Genomic DNA, 6,899 nt, shown 5'->3' with positions numbered 1-6,899 from the left:
CTGCAGCATCCAGGAACAACAGACCCCTCCCTCAACTTAGATCCCTTCCAGTAACAGTTGCCCCCCCCAAAGCAAGACAAGACCTCACAAACTACAATAGAACCCTCTATAACAATACAGAGCATCCAGAAAGTATTCCCAGCTCTTACATTTTGCCACATTTTGTTATGTTACAGCCTTATTCCAAAATGGATTCAATTCATTTTTTACTCCACATCCTACAAACAATTCCCCATAATGACAACGTGAGAGAAGTTCGTTTTGAAATCTTTGCAATTTATTAAAAATAAAAAATGAAATAAAAAAACCACACATACATAAGTATTCCCAGCTTTTGCCATGACACTCAAAATTGAGCTCTAGTGCATCCTGTTCCCACTGATCATCCTTGAGATGTCTCCACAACTTGATTGGAGTCCACCTGTGGGACATTCAGTTGATTGGAGTCCACCTGTGGGACATTCAGTTGATTGGAGTCCACCTGTGGGACATTCAGTTGATTGGAGTCCACCTGTGGGACATTCAGTTGATTGGAGTCCACCTGTGGGAAATTCAGTGGATTGAAGTCAGGGGCGGACTGACCATTTAGAACCTCGGGCACTGCCCGAGGGCCCGGGGTCAGTAGGGGGCCCATGAGATGCCCCTGGTACCTTTTTTATAGGCTTTTTTGAGTTTGGGCAAGGACACAGCGGCCCCATGATCCCCTATTGCCTGGGGGCCCCATGCGTTGTCAGTCCGCCCCTGATTGGAGTCCACCTGTGGGACATTCAGTAGATTGGAGGCCACCTGTAGGAAATTCAGTGGATTGAAGTCAGGGGCGGACTGACCATTTAGAACCTCGGGCACTGCCCGAGGGCCCGGGGTCAGTATCTATCTATTATCTATCTATCTATAATCTATCTATCTATCTATCTATCTATCCATTATCTATCTATCTATCTATCTATTATCTATCTATTATCTATCTATCTATTATCTATCTATTATCTATCTATTATCTATCTATCTATTATCTATCTATCTATTATCTATTATCTATAATCTATCTATCTATCTATCTATCTATCTATCTATCTATCTATCTATTATCTATCTATCTATCTATCTATCTATCTATCTATCTATCTATTATCTATCTATTATCTATCTATCTATCTATCTATCTATCTATCTATCTATCTATCTATCTATCTATTATCTATCTATTATCTATCTATCTATCTATCTATCTATCTATCTATCTATCTATTATCTATCTATTATCTATCTATCTATCTATCTATCTATCTATCTATCTATTATCTATCTATCTATCTATCTATCTATCTATCTATCTATCTATTATCTATCTATTATCTATCTATCTATCATCTATCTATCTATCTATCTATCTATCTATCTATCTATCTATCTATCTATCTATCTATCTATTATCTATCTATTATCTATCTATCTATCTATTATCTATCTATCTATCTATCTATCTATCTATCTATCTATCTATCTATTATCTATCTATCTATCTATCTATCTATCTATTATCTATCTATCTATCTATCTATCTATCTATCTATCTATCTATTATCTATCTATCTATCTATATTCTATCTATTATCTATCTATCTATCTATCTATCTATCTATCTATCTATCTATCTATCTATCTATCTATCTATTATCTATCTATCTATATTCTATCTATTATCTATCTATCTATCTATCTATCTATCTATCTATCTATCTATCTATTATCTATCTATCTATCTATCTATCTATCTATCTATCTATCTATCTATCTATCTATTATCTATCTATCTATTATCTATCTATCTATCTATCTATCTATCTATCTATTATCTATCTATCTATCTATCTATCTATCTATCTATCTATCTATCGATTATCTATCTATCTATTATCTATCTATCTATCTATCTATCTATCTATTATCTATCTATCTATCTATCTATTATCTATCTATCTATTATCTATCTATTATCTATCTATCTATTATCTATCTATCTATTATCTATCTATTATCTATCTATTATCTATCTATCTATCTATCTATCTATCTATCTATCTATCTATCTATCTATCTATCTATCTATTATCTATCTATCTATCTATCTATCTATCTATCTATCTATCTATCTATTATCTATCTATCTATCTACTGTAGATCTTCCCAGCAACAATAATTCCCCCAGTGGCCAGTACCAATAGACCCTCCAGCACCCCCCCAGCACCCATTGCCCTTACCTAATTCAGTGTTGGAGGGGGTTCTCCCCCACATTCCCGCTGAATAAAAAGCCCTGATTCCGGTGCACCCAAGTTCCAGTGACCAGTTTCCATACCTTCTATTGTCCCTGCAGACCCCTCCTCCACTGCCAGGTCACCCTCGTCATGTCTGGCTCCTTATACATGACACCAACTTGAAGAACGGATGTTATATACAGCATGTTACATTATACAAAGAATGACATGGCGCCCTTCAAGTCAATGACAAGAAGAGAAGGGAGACAGGAAGGGCTTTGTAACCGGCACAGTCAGATTCTCTTCCCTTCTGACAGCTTGTTCTGTACTTTAACTATTGTGTCTTTGTTGACTACATTATTTTTCTGGATTTTCTCGTTACTCACATCCCTGGATTTCTAGAGCTTAAGTAGCATATTGATGTCACAGCTATCTGAGATCTGACTATGACAGGCAGTCACCTATCTCATGTTCGCACACGCATGTTTGAGCTATTATCAGCAGTGACAAAACGTTGTAGAAGACAGATAGGGGGTCACCTGGGTGTTTATTTCAGCCAGCGATTTGTAGCTGATGCTGTCAGCAGCGCGCTTTATTTTTTTATTTTCCGAGGATAGAGATTCATAAGGCGAGTCATCTCCCCGTGATCTGTGAGACTCGGGTAGCAGATAAGGATGACGGCTGCCTGGTGAACATCAGACTGGAACGTCCGCCAAGTAGCTGCGGTTTACCCTTTGTCTTCTGCCGCGGCGTGCAGCCAGTAATTATGGGTATCGTTTGCATAAATAGGATCGCTGTTTTGTTGACGGTTAAAAGAGGTTAGCTCGCGTCCCTGTATTAATAAAAAGGGAGACTGGAGATGAACGTTAAACAAAGCCAATTTAGCTTTCTACTCTTTTTTTTATTAATTCCATCTGGAGAAGAACCAGCAAAAGGCATTTGCTGCACATACTACATGAGAGGAAGATAAATGAAAGGCAGAGACTGTAGTCATCCGCAGACGTCACATGAAAGTCAAGAGATGCTCATAACTGCTCAATGGTTGGCTTGTCTGTGGTGTGGGAATGTTAGCAGCAGACCTTGGAATGATCCTGTGATATTGACGGGGGTGGATGTACTATATGTGCTGACTTTGTAGCTGCATCAAGGCCCTTTGAGAAAATGAATGAATTCTGACTGCTGGAGATGTGAGCTCCTTTAACTTTGCTCTTTGCCTGATAAAAAGCTGAACTCAAGGCAAACAGGTGTATATATATATATATATATATATATATATATATATATATACAGTATATATATACACACACACACTATTTTACCATTTTATCTTCCAGAGGATTTGTAACACTATTGAACTTGTGTTAAAATTTGTTAGACCGTGGCACCAAAGGTACTTGTCCCAGGTCTTCTACTGAGTGCCCAGGGTCTTCTACTGAGTGTCCTGGGTCTTCTACTGAATGTCCCAAATATTTTACTGCAATAGAATCTTGAGTGCCCCCAGGTCTTCTATGAGTTCCCTCAAGTACTCCAAGTCTTCTACTGAGTGTCCCAAATCTACTGAGTGCCCCAGGTCTTCTATTGAGTGCCTCGGGTCGTCTACTGAGTGCCCCAAGTCTTCTAGTGTCCTGGGTCTTCTACTGAATGTCCCAAATATTTTACTGCAATAGAATCTTGAGTGCCCCCAGGTCTTCTATGAGTTCCCTCAAGTACTCCAAGTCTTCTACTGAGTGTCCCAAATCTACTGAGTGCCCCAGGTCTTCTATTGAGTGCCTCGGGTCGTCTACTGAGTGCCCCAAGTCTTCTAGTGTCCTGGGTCTTCTACTGAATGTCCCAAATATTTTACTGCAATAGAATCTTGAGTGCCCCCAGGTCTTCTATGAGTTCCCTCAAGTACTCCAAGTCTTCTACTGAGTGTCCCAAATCTACTGAGTGCCCCAGGTCTTCTATTGAGTGCCTCGGGTCTTCTACTGAGTGCCCCAAGTCTTCTATGAGTTTCCTCAAGTCATCTACTAAGTGCTCCAAGTCTTCTACTTAGTGTCCCAAATCTTCTACTCAGTGCACTGAATCTTCTACTGAGTGCCTCAAATTTTCTACTGAGTGCTCCAAATCTAGAGTGCCCCAAGTCTTCTACTGTGTGCCCCAGGTCTTCTATTGTGTTTCCCAGGTGTTCTATTGAGTGCCCCAAGTCTTCTATTGAGTGCACTGGGCCTTCTATTGAGTGCCCCAAGTCTTCTAAGAGTTTCCTCAACTCCTCTACTGAGTGTTCCAAGTCTTCTACTGAGTGCCCCAAATCTTCTAATGTGTGCCCTGGGTCTTCTACAGAGTGCCTTGAAATTTCTATTGAGTGATCCAAATCTACTGCATGCTCCAGGTCTTCTATTGAATTATTCGAGTCTTCTACTGAGTGCCCCAAGTCTTCTGTGAATTCCCTCAAGTCTTCTTCTGAGAAGCTCCAAGTCTACTAGTGTGTTCCCCCTAGTCTTCTATTGTGTTTCCTAGATGTTCTATTGAGTGCCCCAAGCCTTCTATTGAGTGCTCCGGGCCTTTTATTCAGTGCTCCGGGCCAGGGGCGGACTGACAACTCATGGGGCCCCTGGGCAATAGGGGATCATGGGGCCCCTGTGTCCTTGCCCAAACTCAAAAAAGCCTATGAAAAAGGTACCAGGGGCATCTCATGGGGCCCCCTACTGACCCCGGGCCCTCGGGCAGTGCCCGAGTTTCCAAATGGTCAGTCCGCCCCTGCTCCAGGCCTTCTATTGAGTGCTCCGGGCCTTCTATTGAGTGCCCCAAGTCTTCTAAGAGTTTCCTAAACTCCTCTACTGAGTGCTCCAAGTCTTCTAATGAGTGCCCCAAATCTTCTAATGAGTGCCCTGGGTCTTCTACAGAGTGCCTCGAAATTTCTATTGACTTATCCAAATCTACTGAGTGCCCCAGGTCTTCTATTGAATGATTCGGGTCTTCTATTGAGTGCCCCAAGTCTTCTATGAGTTTCCTCAAATCTTCTTCTGAGTGCTCCAAATCTAGTGCCCTGAGTCTTCTACTGAATGCCTCAAATTTTCTACTGAGTGCTCCAAATCTACTGAGTGCCCCAGGTCTTCTAATGATTACTCTGGGTCTTCTACAGAATGCCTCACAATTTCTATTGAGTAATTCAAATCTACTGAGTGCCCTAGGTCTTCTAATGATTGCTCTAGGTCTTCTACAGAGTCCCTCGAATTTTCTATTGAGTGCTCCAAATCTACTGAGTGCCCCAAGTCTTCTGTGTTCCCCAGGTGTTCTATTGAGTGCCTACAGTCTTCTATTGAGTGCTTCCGGTCTTCTAATGTGTGCCCTGGGTCTTTTACAGAGTGCCTTGAAATTTCTATTGAGTGATCCGAATCTACTGCGTGCCCCAGGTCTTCTATTGAATTATACAAATCTTCTTCTGAGTGCTCCAAGTCTTCTACTGAGTGTCCAAAATCTTCTACTGTGTTTCCCAGGTCTTCTATTGAGCGCCCCAAGTCTTCTATTAAGGGCTCTGGGTCTTCTATTAAGTATCTCAAGTATTCCATTGAGTGCCCCAAATCTTCCAATGAGTGCTATGGGTCTTCAACAGAGTGCCTCAAAATTTCTATTGAGTGATTCAAATCTACTGAGTGCCTCAGGTCTTCTATTGAGTTATCCGAGTCTTCTTCTGAGTGCCCCAAATCTTCTATGATTTTCCTCATGTCTACTGAGTGCTCCAAGTCTTTTACTGAGTGTTCCAAATCTTCTACTGAGTGCCCTGAGTCTTCGACTGAGTGCCTTGAATTTTCTTCTACTGTGTCTTCTACTGTGTTCCCCAGGTGTTCTATTGAGAGCCCCAAGTCTTCTATTGAGTGATCTGGGTTTTCTACTGAGTGCCCCAAATCTTCTAATGAGTGCTATGGGTCTTCTACAGAGTGCCTCAAAATTTCTATTGAGTGATCCAAATCTACTGAGTGCCCCAGGTCTTCTATTGAATTATTTGGGTGTACTATTGAGTGCCCCAAGTCTTCTATGAGTTTCCTCAAATCTTCTGAGCGCTCCAAGTCTTCTACTGAGTGTCCCAAATCTTCCACTGAGTACCTGAATATTTCTACTGAGTGCTCCAAATCTACTGAGTGCCCCAAGTCTTCTACTGTGTTCCCCAGGTGTTCTATTGAGTGCCCCAAGTCTTCTAATCAGTGCCCCAGGTCTTCTAATGAGTGCCCCAGGTCTTCTATGGGTTTCCTCAAGTCTCAAGAGGTATTTGTTCTGTCCTGACATTTGGGGGGATTAGTACCATCCTGACATTTGGGGGGGATTTTTACTGTCCTGACATTTTGGGGGGGATTTATACCATCCTGGCATTTGGGGGGGATTTATACTGTCCTGGCATTTGGGGGGGATGTGTACTGTCCTGACACTTGGGGGAGATTTGTACCATCCTGACATTAGGGGGAGATTTGTACCATCTTGACATTTGGGGGAGATTTGTACCGTCCTAACATTGGGGGGATTTTTACCAACCCGACATTTGGGGGGGATTTGTACTGTCCTAACATTTGGGGGGTATTTGTTCTTTTCTGACATTTGGGGGGTATTTGTTCTGTCCTGACATTTGGGGGGATTTGTACTGTCCTGACATTTGGGGGGATTTGTACT

At 41.4% G+C, this 6,899-nt stretch overlaps 1 long non-coding RNA gene across 1 annotated transcript; it reads right to left on the bottom strand.

Annotated features, from left to right (window-relative positions):
- Positions 1-255: 255 nt before the first annotated feature.
- LOC149445204 (uncharacterized) lies at positions 256-2,380 on the bottom strand. Its single transcript, XR_016306434.1, has 2 exons — positions 2,262-2,380; positions 256-541 (listed from the first exon to the last, which is right to left on the bottom strand). It is a non-coding gene; the product is annotated as an uncharacterized LOC149445204 (long non-coding RNA).
- Between the last annotated feature and the right edge of the window lie 4,519 nt (positions 2,381-6,899).

The sequence above is a fragment of the Staurois parvus genome, unplaced genomic scaffold, assembly GCF_062004578.1.
Source record: "Staurois parvus isolate SC_StPar_1 unplaced genomic scaffold, SC_StPar_1.0 ptg000740l, whole genome shotgun sequence".
Classification (NCBI taxonomy): domain Eukaryota; kingdom Metazoa; phylum Chordata; class Amphibia; order Anura; family Ranidae; genus Staurois; species Staurois parvus.
Note: the sequence above shows the minus strand (reverse complement) of the source record. Positions and strands in the feature narration are given on the sequence as shown.